Genomic DNA, 13,385 nt, shown 5'->3' with positions numbered 1-13,385 from the left:
AATTCTAAATAAATTAATGACAATGATTTTAGTAAATTGGGAGGATTTTTTTTAAATGACAATTGCCTTACATGTACCAGTGACATTTTATATGTCACTAATTTGAACAAAATTATATGGTGGATATTATTCCCTATTTTACAGACTAAGGCTCTGTAAAGTCAAGTGACTGGCTCAAAGTTATTCAGGTGGTGCAATGGGCTAAACTGTGTTCCCCTAAAGTCAAATGTTGAAGTCCTTAGTGCCAGGACCTTAAAATGTGACTGTATTTGAAGATGGGGGGTATTTAAAGAGATAAGTCTGTTAAAATTAGGTTATTAGGGTAGGCCCTAATCCAATATGACTGGAGTCCTGTAAGAATAGAAGGTTCGGAAAGAGACATGCACAGAGGGTAGACGATGTGTAGATACAGGGAGAAGATCACAATCTGTAAGCCAAGGAGAGAAGCCTTAGAAGAAATCAACCCTATGGACACTTTAATTAAACTTGGATTTTTAGCTGCTAGAAGAGTGAGAAAATACATTTCTCTGGTTTAAGCTACCCAGTGTGTGGTATTTTGTTATGGCAACCCTAATAAACTAACACAGCTAAGTAATTCAGAAATTCCACTCAATACTGTCTGAAATCAGAACTAACTCTATCCAAACTCTCATAGATAAATTCAGCTTGATATATCTCTGACATTTATGTAGTTCTCACTAATACTTTCTATGTTAGTTCAGGCATCTCAAGAAGTATATCAGCATTATATATGTAGGGACTTTATTAATAAAAATGCCTCCAAAACATGAGGCAAGAGAGAGTGGGGAAGCAATCAAATTATAATGCAGCTGTGATCCCAAGTGAAGGAGAGGGAAGGGAGTTGGTGGAAGTGATGTAGTGTCAATAGGTTCAGCAATCTTTCAGGGAGCCGTGAAACCAAAATTGGCTATGAGAGGAGTTCCATGTTGCCTAGAGATAAGCCTTCCTTCACATCCTCTACAGGTTCACTCATTAGCTGAAAGAGTCTGTGGGAGGCGTGGCCTTAGTGCAAACATTCAAGAATATAGGAGCTGTGACCCAGAGTCAATTGCCTCCTTGTACTTGAAGATTTGCAAGGTGCAATTTCATGGATATCTCACCTTCCAATTTTATAACCTTATGAAATAGCTTTGACTTTATAAGGGAAGATGATATGTACCATCTCAGAAGCAGCAAGTAGATCTATTGAACAGACACTTGTTGAATATGGTGAGAGCTTGACAACCATCAAGGAGCAAAGGAACATAAAATGATGATGACAACCAAGAAAAGAGAAAATCTAGAGAGTAACTTTTGGAGAGTATGAAAGCTTGTTGAGGAATCAGAATTGTCTATGCAGGACCCTAGATAATAAGTCAAGAAGGCAGTCAATCATACATTCAAATTGATTTCTCAAAGCATGATTTATATACCATGTGGTACAATAAAAATGGCTTTAGGTAGTACAGCAGTGAGTTTTTATTGTACTAGTTAATTATTTTAATGTACTAAAAATATATAAGCAGCATGTCAAAACTGTGATTTGCACTGATCAATAGAGAAATGCAAATCAAAACCACAATGAGATACCATCTCATGCCAGTCAGAGTTGCGATTACTAAAGAGTCAAGAAACAACAGATGTTGATGAGGCTGTGGTAAAATAGTTGGTGGGCATATAAATTAGTTCAACCATTGTAGAAGACAGTGTGGTCATTCCTCAAAGACCTAGCACTGGAAATACCATTTGGCCCAGCAATTTCATTACCAAGTTACAGACAAAGGAATAAAATCATTCTATTATAAAGATACATGCACACGTATACTGATTGCAGCAATATTAACAATAGCAAAGACATGGAATCAAACCAAATGCCCATTGATGATAGACAGGATAAAGAAAATGTTGTACATATATATCATGGAATACTATGCAGCCATAAAAAAGAATGAGATTATGTTATTTGCAGGGACATGGATGGAATTGGAAGCCATTATACTCAGCAAACTAACACAGGAACAGAAAACCAAACACGATTGATGAGAGCACATGGACACATTGAGGGGAACAACACACACTGGGGCCTGTCCCGGAGGGGTTGGTGGGGAGGAAGGGAGAGCATCAGGATAAATAGCTAATGCATGCTGGGCTTAATACATAGGTGGTGGGTTGATAGGTGCAGCAAACCACCATGGCACACACTTACCTATGTAACAAACCTGCACATCCTGCACATGTATCCTGGAACTTAAAATAAGATAAAATAATTTATATTTTATTGACAATATTGCTTTGGATGAAGATGAATTTATTTGAACATTAGAACAGCTAGTCCATGGGTAGAGCAAACACTATGAAGATGTGATAAGATTTATTGAAGTTTGGAAAACACTGATATAATGAATTGTGTGATTCCGATATAACCCTTCTATGATTTCATAAAATGGTAGAATCAATGGGAAAAGGAAAAAAAAAAAGGCTGCTATTGAATTAAAAATGGAAATTAGGCTTCTGGAAGGCACCATTTTGTCTACCATGTCAAAGTAGCATTTTTCTTAAGAGTTGGGATGAGGTCAGTGACTGGTCCGAGTGCAGTGGAGTTTACAACTAATTGATCACAACCAATTACAGGGTTCTTTGTTCCTTCTCCACTCCCATTGCTTCACTTGATTAGCCTTTAAAAAAAACTAAAAAAAAATAAAAATAAAAATAAAAAAAAGAGTTGGGATGAAACTTTAAGATTTCTTCCAATTTTAAAATTTTATATTTGTAAAAATAGCTGCCTCTCATGAGTTTATTCCCTCAGTGTTTGCTGAAAGCCTACTGCATGTTAACTGGGCATGGTAGCTCACATCTGTAATCCCAGCTACTCTTGAGGCTGAGGCAGAAGAATCACTTGAACACAGAAGGCAAAGTTTGCAGTGAGCAGATTATGCTACTGTACTACAGCCTAGGCAACAGAGTGAGTGATACTCCAACTGAAAAAAAAAAAAAAAAAAAAAAGAAAAAAGAAAACTTACTACATGCCAGGTATTATGCTCAAAAAATGCAGGCTGTACAAGATTCAGTTCTTTCTTGTAAGAAGCTCTCTCTCTTATGAGATAGTCAAATCCAGACAATTACAAAACAGTGCATTTGGGAGACAGGGTATGTTTGGAATATTGTCAGCCACCTAAGCCGTCATCCAGTTTATAAGGCAGCAGAAAAGGGTCCTAGAGAGGCAGTCAGGCATCAGTTTCATGTGGACAGATTACATGTGCAAATGAAGGTTACATAGGTGACAATAGAGCTGCTGGAGCCAGAGGTGTGAAGCAGGAAGTGGCATGTAATTTAATTTTTTTTTTCTTTCTGGATGTGTTTGTGTATATATATGTGTATATATATAATATATGTATATTATTTGCGTGTATATATATTATATATAAATATATTTTTATAGCCATGATATATAGAATAGTGGTTATATATATATACCTATGTATATATTATATATTATATAAAACCTATATATATGGTTATAAGGAATTGTGAGAAGAAAACAATAGAGTACCATTGTTTCTCATCTGCTCTCTATTTTATATATATATTTGTTATAAAATTTTTATATATATATTTATAAATATATATACAATATATATTTATATATATAATGAGAGCTTGACAACCATCAAGGAGCTAAGGATTATATATTATATATAAGTATATTTTTCTAACCATGATATATAGAATGGTGGTTATATATATAACCAATATTAGTTATAAGGAATTGTGAGAAGAATAAAGGTGTAAGGAGTATCATTGTTTCTCATCTGCTCTCTCTCTACCTCTCTGCCTCTCCCTATTTATTATATATATATATTTTTTTTTTCGCCCACTTTTAAGTGGACAGTTCAGTGGCATTAAGTACATCCACAAAGTTGTGCAACAGTCACTCCGTCCATCTCCAGAATGTTTTCATCATCTCAAACTAAAACTCTACCCATGAAACAAGCATTCTCTATTTCTCTGTCCCCAGAATTCCTTATAATCACTATCCTACTTTCTGTTTCTGTGAATTTGCTTTTTCTAAGATATTTCAAATACGTGTAATCTGAGAAAAACTATAACAACAATTGTCCTTTTGTGTCTGGCTTATTTCACTTAGCATAATGTTTTCAAGGTTCATCAATGTCATAACATATGTTAGAATTTCACTTTTTTTTGAAGGCTAAATCACATTCCATTGTATGTATATTATGCCATATTTTGTTTATCCATTCATTTATCAATAGACATTTGGGTTGTTTCCACATTTGAGCTATTGTGAGTAATGCTACTATAAACACTGCTGCACAAATGTCTAAGTCCTTGTTTTTAATTCTTTAGTCATACAGGTAAAGGTAGAATTGCTCAGTCAATGGTAATGCTACATTTAATTATCTGAAGCACTGCCATACTGTTTTCCTCAGTGGCTGCACCACTTACATTTCAACCAGCAATGCACACATGTTCCAATATCCACGCATCCTTGTCAACACTTGATATTTTGCATTTTTGATATCAGCTTTCCTAGTATGTGTTTTATAATATCTCATTGTGATTTGATTTACATTTCTTTAATGAAAGGCATGTGATTTTATTTTTTTGCTTTTTTTGAGACAGTTTTGGTCTTGTTGCCCAGGCTGGAGTGCAATGGCACAATCTAGGTTCACTGCAACCTCCACCTCCCGGGTTCAAGCAATTCTCCTGCCTCAGCCTCCCAAGTAGCTGGGATTACAGGCATGCACCACCGCACCAAGCTAATTTTTGTATTTTTAGAAGAGACGAGGTTTCTCCATGTTGGTCAGGCTGGTCTCAAACTCTCAACCTCTGGTGATCTGCCCACTTCAGCCTCCCGAAGTGCCAGGATTTCAATATTGAACCCCTTGCCCGACCTTGAATGTTATTCTTTAAGTGATATAGAAATATTAAAGAATTACTGTTACTGCTTTCCTGTGATCCAGGCATAGGGGTATATTTGCATTTTAAAAATAAATTTGGATGTTTCACTTAAGGTGAGGTGTTGCCAGATATGGAGAAGATGAGACCCATCTATAAATAGCATGTGGGGAATGTGAGAAGGACTTGACAGATTAGATATGATGGGCTTCTAGGGGAAAGGAGAGGTCAAGACACCTCCTAAGTTTGTAGTATGGCTTTCATGGGGCATGTGGTGGTCCTGTAGGAGAAGGGCCTCTTAGATGTGAAGGTAAATCCTGATCATGTGCATTTGAGTATCCGTGAGATAGTCAGACCTAGAAGGAGAAGCAATTATATGATTTTAATAATCCCAAGTCTGAACTGGAGATAAAGATGTAGATGTCCTCAGAATATGGTTGATGATTGGAGGAAGCAGCATGGCTGAGCTTTTTTTCTCTCACACATAGAGAAAGCGAGGTCTGAGGGTGGATTCTTGGGGAACATCAATATTTACCTCAGTTAGGAAGATAAGAAGGAGTCTGTGAAGTCTCAGAGAAGTAAAGGGATAATGAAAACAGCAGAGTACTATGGAAGCTGACAAGGAACAGAGTTTCAAGGAATTACTGATTTCACTGCATCAAATGTAACAAGAGTTTCTAGAAATACTAGAACTGATTCAAAACAAAGTCTCTTTATATCTTATACTGGAACCCTGGACTGTGTTCATTCAGCCACATCCTGTATTTAAATTCTAAGCCCAAATTCCAATTTCGGGCACAGAATAGACACATCCACCACAACAGCTTATTCAGTATTCCTCTTTACCTGACATTAATCCCCCTCAGAGAGGCTATATGTTGTGTAAAAGGAAATGAACATCCCTTTGAGGCAAAAGTTGACAGAACTGAGATGCCTTCCAGGGTCAAGTGCTGCAGAGGCCTCCATCATGATTCATTCTGAGCCCAAAGGCTTGGTAGTGTTTTCAAGGCTTCTTTTCTTCCATAGGGATGGAGAAGAACTGGAGAGAGCTAGTTGACCCCATGCCTGGTAACTGAGGGTCATTGGGTCACTGTGAGGAATTTATTCCTGCCTGGAATGCCTTCGTGAGCATCAAGCTGTATCCTCTGTGTTCAGTGTCTGGTCAGCATACTTGACAACACTCTCCCTGGCCTCTGGTTCTCACTCTACTTCCCTGAAAGTCTTGACCTCCTAACCTAATCCCTACAATCTTCATTTTTCCTAAAGCTGGACATTGAGGCCACTATTTGTCATATCATCTCAGAGTGGTCTCCTGACAGCCCTGTTGATGTTGAAATATGATTCATCAGGATTCCGTTGCTGCGTCTGTGTTACCTCCTCTGATTAGACCCTTTCCTGCTGGCACTAGCCCAGAAGTAGCTGAGTTTACCTTCTACTTGTAATTTATTAAAAGACTTCAAGCATTCAATTCTTGACCATTTCAGTTCATTCTCCGCTTCACAGTGAGAAGTTTCCTCTGGGCCCGTTGCCTTTGGCCATAATATTACACCCCCCCCCCCAAATTACTGTAATTCTCAGGATTACAGTGAATCACATCTTGGAATTAAGGCATTTTGTTCCAGGGTAAATGTGGTACCTAGAAGGGCTAGAATATTACATTGTCATTGTCTGTTAAGATCATGGCATATATCAAAGTGGCCATTATTCCATCACCAGTAAGACTGTGAGACATACAGTCTGTCTCACAGTCTTACGGGTATTTTCAAAGACTAATACATTTTCAATTTAGAAGGTTGCTTAGATATAACTGTATCTGGAGAATCTAATGTTTAAATGTTTTGGGTTTTGTGTTGTTTTGTTTTGCTTTGGTTCAAGCCAGGGTCTTGTTCTGTCACCTAGGGCTGGAGTGCTGCCTAGGCTGGTCTTGAACTCCTGGACTCAAGTGATCCTCTTGCCCCAGCCTCCTAAAGTGCTGGAATTATAGGCATGAGCCACTATGCTGGGCATGTTTAAATCTTTGCCTTGAATCCCAAACCATATTTTCTCCCCAGAAGAACCTAGATTAAATTACATTCAAATGTTTATTGAGCGCCTACTATGTGCCAAGCACAATGCTTGGTGCTGGGCACAACAGGAACCACGAGGCTTGACTCTGTTCTCTATGAGCCCATGTCCTGTTGGAGTGGTGGAATGATGTATGGAAACAATATAATTGGACACCCTTGTTTAATTGTGACATATTTGCTTCTCTTGCAAATTAGCTTAGCACATTCTTATCATGCTTTTGTTTCTCTTTGTGAAAGACTCCAAACGTCAAAACTATTTTAAGATCAGTTTGAGCTTCTTTCATTATAATCCAGTTAGGAGACAATTCATCCAGCTTGTCTTGATTATGCCACAGAAGCTAACTGATGAAATCAGATTCTGAAAAGAATAAACAAAAGCATTAAGTGAATCCAAAAATAAACCTGTTGCATCTGGGGATAGTGTAAGGGTAGGGACTTTTTGAAAGCCACTTTGCAAATAGGATTTTAATGGGATTGGCTATTGTTCTTTAAGGTCAGAATTGAAAGAGCAGTCTATCTGGATAATATCAAAGAGGTTTCATTTTTGTTGATTTGGAGATAAAGCAAGGATAAGCTTTTCATTATAAATATGTTTTTATACTTGGGGAATAAAAAATATAAGCAATCAGTCATCACATATGTGCCCTGTGATCTGGTTCCTGTAAACATTTTCTATAAAGTTAAATTATAAATAATCATTTACAGTCCAGAAGCAGGTGCAATATGAATATTTAAAGTTGTTGAAATGCTATTTTTCCAAAGTTGGCTGGAAATAATACCACACACAAGAGAATGGAAAGTACCAATGGGAATAATATCATTGTCCAAGTATCCCAGACCCTTAGAAGACTTTCAGAACAATAACAACTTGAGAATTGTTACTCTTATGATTCAGTGATCAGAAGACATTTCAGAAACAAGAATTGTATGAAATCTTGAGTCAGTCACACAAATTGCAAATGGATCTCCTGCAATGCCACTAGGAAGTGAACGTGGTAGAAGCAGCACTTCTAAAGCTAATGAGGAAGAATCATGTTGTGGGGCTAGTGTATTTCACAAGAAAGCAAAGAAGTCAATCACTTATATAAGTTTTTAATGACTGGGTTTTCCTCCTCTTCTCTCCCTGTCCTCAGTTACAATCAAAATTATTATTCATCTTTTGTCCAGTTATTTCCCTACTATGCATATATTGTTGCTACTGATTTCATTGCATTGAGTAGAATAAATGAGACATATGTGCAGGTTATGTTTTCCAAAAGATAAATCTCAGGACAGGGTGATCCAACACAAAGTCACTTGAAACTGCTTGGTTTCATGAACTCTTGAAGCATCAATTAGTATGAATTTCAAAATTGGTCTTATTTTCAAATAACAATTGAAGTGTGCAAAGACAGCATTGGAAAGGTAAAACTAAAAAATAGGATTACTTAGGCTTTCAAATATATTTTGGGTTTCAAAGTTTTCATCTTAATTCACACGCTAACCATACTATGCTCTTATCGCTAAAAATCAGTTTGAAAAGGCCTGTATTGTAATTGTCTCAAGACAAGTTTTACAAGCCTGGTGGTGAAGGCATTCTTGTTAGTCTATTATCTGTCCCAGTTTTGTTCCCAAAGCAGAATTCTCTGGTGTGATCACTTAACTTGATTGCAAAACTTGTCTCCAAATGCAATTTTGCTATTTCCCAAAATCAAATTCATCGCGTAAAGGTCAGGGATTTTCCTGGCAGTGGATGTTCAAAAGAACACGCCACAAAGTCTTCAGGCATTTTCCTTGGGGAGTTAAAAAAATGTACTCTGCCATTCAGAAGCATCATTATAATAAGAGTGTGGTTCCCCAAGGGACTTCTTGAAAAGGCACCATATTTCCTTCAAAGGTATAATTTCTTTTTTATTTTAAATGTTAAAAATCAGAAACATCACTTTATAGTCACATCCTATATTCTTTCATTGAATGGCAAAGGGGAGGGAGGGAAGTGTGGACAAGTCCCTATAAAAACAAATCAAAGAAGATGCCTTGTGCTTTTTCATTGTTTGGCGATAGTGACATCTGTGACCCCCTACAGCTTTCAGAGACATGCATAAGTAGCAGTAGGCGTGTGACCTACTCCTGAAGTCCTAACCTCCAGTGTGAGGGTATTTCCAGATGGGTCCTTTGGGAGGTAATCAGAACTGGGTTAGGTCATGAGAGTGGGGCCCTCCCCAGGGGCCAAACTGGCCATCATCTTCGTTGTGGATTTGCCAACCTCCAGAACTGTGAGAAATAATACCTGTTGTTTATGCCATCCAGTCTTTGGTATTTTGTTATGGCAGCTGTAGCTGACAAAGACGGTAGGCTCAGAAGCCTTTTAAAATGACACAGACAAAATCAGGACCTTTTAATGATTAGGAAGGAGAATGGAATTCTTCCCTGTGTGAACGTCTTTTCAGAACCTGTGCCTGAAGCAGCTCAGACGGGGCAGCCCATCCAGCAGCAGAGATGGGATATGTCCTTTGTCAAGACGTGCACTCAAATGCCCTAGGAACTTGGAAATAAAGGGGGAAAATGGTGTCTTCTGAGAATGAAGCTATAATAAAGTGTGTTATAAGAGAAATGTGGGAGAAAAACTGTGAGATGGTAATTAAATGCACTACAGAGGAGTTTAGGAACAACCAAATAACCCATCAAGGAAACCTTGAGTAACCTCCATGAGACAGGTTGAAAGTAATTGTAATTCTCTATATGAAAACCTAATCAAACATATATGCCCTCCACACATTTTAATTGTTTGAAAAGGAAGGAAATGGTCAACCCTTAATGCAGTAAAGGAAAGGAAGTCTCTAGGGCCAAAATAAATCAGGATAATCCAACTTTGTAATTATTTCATTCATAGTGGAGGCTCTGAACCCAGAGTTTATTGACACTAACTTTCAAGCCATCCAAATCCATCCTGAAATTTCATTCACTCATTTATTAATTGGATAAATATATATTGAACAAATATGATGCATTCATAACATGAACCCCACTCCTCATGCTTAGTGTTATGATGTATGTAATAGTGTGTGTACATTTGTCTTTTCTAAAAGTTCTACACCTTTAATCAGGTTTTCAAATGACAAGAACTCACAGATCAATGAGCAATTTAGCTCACTCTGTTTGATCATTATGATCCAGAAAACATCTGCCCCTTTATTATTTGTGAAAGATTTTTTTTTCTGTCATAATAGTTAGCTTGCAAAAATATACAAGACAGGAGAAATCCTGTGATCCTGATTTTGAGGGAAGGTAAAGAGATGTGAGAGTCTAAGAACAAAGTGCTTGGAGAATTAGATTTTTTAAATATGTCTCCTAATGAAATGCCCAATGATTAGCACTTTGCAGTTTCTTAGAAGTGCCGTTGTTTTCATAGAAGTAGAGAGCAAAAGAATAATAGTGACTAGAGGATGTGAAGATGAAGTCATGTTTATTCTAATCCAGAAGTATTAATAATTTTCTAAATTTTTTTTTTTTTGAGACAGAGTTTTGCCCTTGTTGCTCAGGCTGGAGTGAAATGGCAGGATCTCAGCTCACTGCAACCTCTGCCTCCCTTGTTCAAGCAATTCTCTTGCCTCAGCCTCCCAATTAGCTGCGATTACAGGCATGTGCCACCACGCCCAGCTAATTTTTGTATTTTTAGTAGAGACGGGGTTTCTCCATGTTGGTCAGGCTGATCTCAAACTCCCAACCTCAGGTGATCTGCCTGCCTCGGCCTCCCAAAGTGCTGGAATTACAGGTGTGAGCCACTGAACCCAGCCAATATTTTTATTTTTAACAAAGATTTTATAGCACAGAGCAGCTCTTTGGCAAACATAATAGCCTAATTTCACACAGAAACACTGGTAAGACTTAATGGATCCCCAAAATTATTTATCACATTTTCTAAATTACAAACCAACTAGAAAACAAAAAGTGTGGAGAAGTGTTTAAAAGACAGAATGGGGAGACCATTCGGTAGCAAATGTTGAGAAATGAATGCAATTCTCAGGTGGATTCCTTAATAAAATATAACTCAGGTAATTGGATGTGATTTCTTTGCTTGTTTGTTTTTGAGCTGGGAAAATCAACAGCTCAAAAATCAAAATTTCTCTCTTCCTATCCTGCGTGCAGTTCTTAGTTCTGAGCAGTATTGCCTGGTGGAAACATTTTGGCAGCTACTGTACACTGTATGTTTAACCAGGTTTTTAATCATCCCAGACAGGGGGGACATTTTATTTCAAACTAGGAGCAGGTTATGAAATGGGAGGCTCATTAGGAACAAAAACAGATAAGATCCAATTAAACTAACTGTTCCCTGGCAAACCCCCAGTGTCTTGGAGGGCAAGTTTGTTTAACTAAGGTTTAGAGAATAAACAAGTGTGATTCAGGTATCATTATGGAAAAGAAAGTGGAAGGATGGCTCTCAATTGGTTTCTTAGTCAGATTACTTCTCATTTACTGTCAATTGGGACTGTTCAAAATCAGGACTTCCCTTTGGTGCCATTGTTTCCTTCTGAGATAATTACTGAGGAGTGTTGAGGGCACCATTAAATTCAGATCTCACCATTAGACCTTAGAGCCTGGTTGCCTAATGATTACATTTCTTCTATTTGCTTTGCTTTTAGAATGACTTTCTCTAAGTAAAAAGACGGCTACCAGAGGCTGGGAAAGGAAGTTGGTGGATGGAGGCATGGAGTAGAGATGGTTTAACGGGTACAAAAAAAGCCTGGAAAGAATGAATAAGGTCTAGTATTTGAAAGCATAACAAGGTGATAATAGTCTATCTAAATATCCCATATACTCCATAAATATATACATCTACCATGTAAACACAAAAATTTTTAAAATGACTTTCTCTAAACCCTGGAACATGAAAACTGCCAGTCCTGAGTTCAATCCTTGCCAGTTACTTGTCTTTTTTTTTTGATGACTTATTTCTGTACAGGTTCTGTCATATACAGTGTCTCAAGCCTTCAGGAAAACTCAGTTTCCCTTCCAATTCTCCTAGAAATAGTGACTTTTTTTCTTTCTTTTTCTTTTCTTTTTTTTTTTTTTTTTTTTTTTTTGAGAAGGAGTTTTGCTCTTGTCACCCAGGCTGGATTGTAATAGCATGATCTCGGCTCACAACAACCTCCACCTCCTGGGTTCAAATGATTTTCCTGCCTCAGCCTCCTGAGTAGCTGGGATTATGGGTATATACCACCATGACTGGCTAATTTTATATTTTTAGTAGAGACACGGTTTTTCCATGTTGGTCAGGCTGGTCTCCAACTCCTGACCTCAGGTGATCCACCCACCTCAGCCTCCCAAAGTGCTAGGATTACAGGCATGAGCCACTATGAGAAATAGTGACTTTTAACATTGGATGCCTATTATATTCACCTGAAGATCTTTAGAAACCATCGATGAGCAAACCTTGTTCACAGACCTGCTGATTTGAATTATTCAAGGGTGTTTTTTTAAGTTTTACATTTGTGTCCGCATTATTTTAACTTCTACTGGTGATTCTAAGAACCACTGACTCAAACAGTGTTTCTTCTACCTTATTCAGCAAGAGACCTTGGGAAGTCAGCCAGGCACTGCCAGGAGATACACTTGACGTATTTTCAGTGATATTTGTCCTCAAGAACCAAGAGAAGAATTTGTTGTGAGACCTTGCCAAGCTAAATTATTTCCAGGTGCTACATATTGTTCAGAATATCTCCTGTCATGCCTCATTCTGAATCCCAAGTTAGGTCCACCATGACAATACAACTGCCAATGCCATCCTTCATCAGACGTCCATGGTGCGTCACATGACACAGACATATCTCCCAAACACGGCATGCACTTGCCCATCCCCTGCCCCAGGTCCTGAGCAAAATCCTATTTTTTCAAGACCAGCTTAACTCCAATCCTTGCCCCTGAAACACTCGTTCTACCAACAGCAAATCTCCATTCTTTCATGCATCTGTAGAATCTTGAACACATCTCCATCACAGCTTTTGATGTATAACAACATCATATATAATTTGACTTTTTTTTGAGGAAAATATATCTATTTTCCTCAGTAGATTATGGTCCCTTAAAAAGAGACACTTGGGGGGGACCAAGATGGCCAAAAGGGAGCTTCTCCAGAGTGCAGCTCCCACCGAATGAGATACAGAACAAGAGTGATACCCACGTCTCCAAGCGAGGTACTGGATTCATTCCAAAGGGACTGGTTGGACTGTGGGATTAACCCAAAAAAAGGCAGCAAAAGCAGCCCAAAGAGGGTGAGCCAAGGAAAGGCGGGGCACTGCCCCACCTGGGAAGTGTATCTGTCACGGAGGATGGGGGGAGGTGGCATCACCTCCTCAGTAATCTGAATCAGATACAATGCTTCACTCCAAGACTTTGGCAGCATGCAGGCAAGGAAAATGCTGA

At 38.1% G+C, this 13,385-nt stretch overlaps 1 protein-coding gene across 4 annotated transcripts in view; it reads left to right on the top strand.

Moving 5' to 3' along the window:
* Positions 1-13,385, top strand: part of KCNIP4 (potassium voltage-gated channel interacting protein 4) — a 1,204,862-nt gene that overhangs the window by 921,523 nt on the left and 269,954 nt on the right. The window lies entirely within an intron of this gene.

Source organism: Sapajus apella, unplaced genomic scaffold, assembly GCF_009761245.1.
Source record: "Sapajus apella isolate SASKATOON/1434 unplaced genomic scaffold, GSC_monkey_1.0 scaffold5, whole genome shotgun sequence".
NCBI lineage: Eukaryota > Metazoa > Chordata > Mammalia > Primates > Cebidae > Sapajus > Sapajus apella.
Note: the sequence above shows the minus strand (reverse complement) of the source record. Positions and strands in the feature narration are given on the sequence as shown.